Consider the following 3,263-nt stretch of genomic DNA (forward strand, 5'->3'; position numbering starts at 1 on the left):
GCGTCGCCGTGTCCCCGCCCCGCTCTGGGCGGCTCGCCCCCTGGCGGCCGCGGCCGTGCGTCTCGCAGCCTGCGGTGACCTGGGGCGTGGAGCGCGCCCCCCACCCGCAGCTCCTGTAACACGCCTGGCCCAGGGCCTGGCACGGCGTGACATCACATCAGTGTTTGTGTCGCTCTGATACCGAGCCACTAAAGAGACAGGACTTTGCTCAGTTTCTGCTGCTAGTCCCTTTGCAAAACGACTCTCGCCTTTCCCTCATAGCCTTTTCAGTCCATCAGGCAGGCAGTCAACAAACATCCACTAACCTGGTGTCTATTCCAGGCCCGTGGAGGTTTGGGGACTACAGTGAACACGACGACGCAGCCCCGGGCTGCGCGCTCTCGGGGTGTGCCACGACCTGCGGCCTCCCCTTTCCTGCCCTCTCTTCAAGGTGCCCTGTCCCTCCTACCGTCCGCTCACTCCACACCTGGCAGGCACTCTTCTTACAGAGGGTCTTCTAAGAGCCACTCCCTGGTAGTTGACAGAGCCCCGGGTGGAGCCCCCCAACCCTTGCCTGGCTCTAATGCCTGCCTTGGGTCCCCGGCTGGGGCCAGGACAACAGGGGCCAGTTTCCCTCAGGAGAGGGCTTAGGTGTAGAGACAGGTGGAACGTGATAGACTTGCTCATGACAGAAGCAACTCTCCATGGAATGAGAAACAGAGAGGTCGTGTCACCTGCCGAAGTGGCCCAGGACAAGAAAAGCTGAGCCTGGAAGAAAGGCAGGAGAAAGGTGCAACATGCTGCCCCTGCTCTGTTGCAACGAAGAGCACCAGAAGCGGGGACTCGGTGACACCTGAAGTCATGAGGGGGTAATGGTACGTTTTTTAAGCTTACCAACCACCACAATCATCACCAACATCGTCATTACCTGCAGCTTAGATTTTAGTGAAGAAATCTTATAGTAAGAAATTATGGAAAAATAACTTTCCCCAATGTATCTCTTGAATAAATACATACATTCCTATGCCTTATCGGATTTGCTTCTAGACAAGACGAGCGATACTGAGTGCAAGGGTGACCGGAGGGAGGAAGGTTGTGAGGGAGGCCTGGAGGCTGCAGGGGGAGAGCTGGATGGGTGCAGCAGCTGCTGTCTGCTCCCCCTGCTGGCCGCCCGTCTGCTGTGCGACGGGGTTCATGGGGGCTAGTGGTCCCCCATGTCTTGTTTACATTGACATGCCCCACTTTAGAGGAAGGGAGTTCAGGGTCTGGGCAGAAAACGGTATGGGCTTCCTCATTCCACGAGTCTGGGTGTGGTGCCAGAGGGGCGAGCCGTCATTTATCCAACACATGCAGTGTGCTGGGTGCTAAGAATTCACATGGAATGAGACACATTTGCTGCTTTCAACGGACTTCTTTGCCCTTACACTTGCAGAAGGGGTGGTAGGGGTCAGAAAAGGCTTTCTAGAGGAGCCAATATCCAAGTAAGACCTGACAAAGTAAGAGTGGATGGACAAGAGGAGAAGGAATATCATGTACAAAGCCCTAGAGACAGGAAGGAACATGTCAGGGAGCAAGGGGCAGAGTCAGGCAGGAGCCATGGCATGGAGAGCCTGCGCACGAAGCTCAGGGTTTCGCACTGATCTGGATGCTGACGGGATGCCATCGGAGGATTGTGGGCACAGATGTGGCCTGGCCAGCTAAGCTGTGGACAGTGGTTTGGAGTATGTGATGCTGAAGGCAAGAAGATGTGCACAACTGCAGAACAATTCAGACTGGAGGTGATGGCACCATGAACTAGGGTGGGGGGTGCCCAGGTGGAGAAGAGGGGACACGCAGGAGAGGGACTTGAGAGATGGAATCAGTCACCACTCGGGAATCAAATAAATGTGGGCAGAGGAGTTAAGCTATGGTCTGGCTCCTGCGAGGGGCTGGACAGTGGACCATTATCTGTGGCAGGGCACCTGGGGAAGGAACACATTTTTGGTGGGATGATGGGTTCTGTTTTGAACAGGTGGTGTTTGAGGGCCTGGGGACATTGAAAAGATTAGATCCATGGCTCTGGATATCAGGAGGCATACCTGGGCTGGAGACACTGATGTGGGACGAATGGGTAGAAAGGAGACTGTTGAATCTAAGTTGGGGTGAGCCTACCCAGCGAGAAGACAGCTGAGATGGGTCTAGGGAAGCATTTACATTCCAGAGATAAGCAGAGGTGGGGGGCTGCAAAGAAAGGGACTCCCATCACTGCTGGAGCTGGCAGCATGCCTGTCACCAATACCTTGTAAGCAAAAGAGACAGACCTCACGCCTGCCCCCAGGGATGCCACACAGGGGTACTCAGCACACCTGGTGTCTGTCAAGAACACAACTTGTTTTCCATGACAGAGTGAGCCCATACCCAATAGCAATCCCATTTTATGCCTCTGTGTATCTGTGCCCCTATGTGGCTTCAGCACATAATTGTATACAATGCATGGAATGTGGGATCTAAATCTGATATTTTCTGCTTCCTGCTTGACTCGAGGAGCCCCTTCCATGGCTGAAGCTACGGTAACACAAACCACATTGCAAAGGATTTTCTATTCCTCCTTTCTGCACTGCCCTGGGAGGAACACTCCAGGCCTCAGTGTTCAACTGGGAAAGTTCCCGGGCCTCAGGGGCGGTGTGGTCAGTTAGAGACACTGCAGCCTGCAGGGGGTGAGCTGAGCTCTGGCTGCACCATGCACAGACATTTCCCTTGTTTCTGGTGGGGTGGGTCTTCTGGGGACCTGCTGATTTGTCTCTGTCCTTTAATGTGGTGATTTAGAGATGCAGGTGTCTGGGCACCTCCACGTGGAGCATGGTCACCACCTTGTTTGTCACATAGCTAATGCTCATGGGCATAACTCTGGGCTTAGGGGCTGCAGGAGGAGGCACAGTCTTGTCCAGAGGGGCTCTCAGACCACTTTGGGGGCTCACAGACCACTCTGAGACAGCTGGAGATTTCAATAATGATGCAGGTCTAGGGTGCTATGGGTGCACAGTGCAGGACACATAACTAACTCGGCCTGGGGTTGGGTAATACAAGGACTTCTTCCAGGAGCAGGTGGTGCCAGACCCAGGTCATGAAAATGTAGGTGTTATCTCTTTGGGCCTTGGTTTTTTCACTGGTGAAATGAGGGTAACAGAAATCCTTAATTCATAGATTGCTGTGAATTAAATAAGATAAAATGTAACTGGGATGAGACAAAACATATGGCAGGCACTGTAGATTAGCTAACCCAAAGGCACTCACAACCCCATTCT

The sequence above is a fragment of the Cynocephalus volans genome, chromosome 14, assembly GCF_027409185.1.
Source record: "Cynocephalus volans isolate mCynVol1 chromosome 14, mCynVol1.pri, whole genome shotgun sequence".
Classification (NCBI taxonomy): Eukaryota; Metazoa; Chordata; class Mammalia; order Dermoptera; family Cynocephalidae; genus Cynocephalus; species Cynocephalus volans.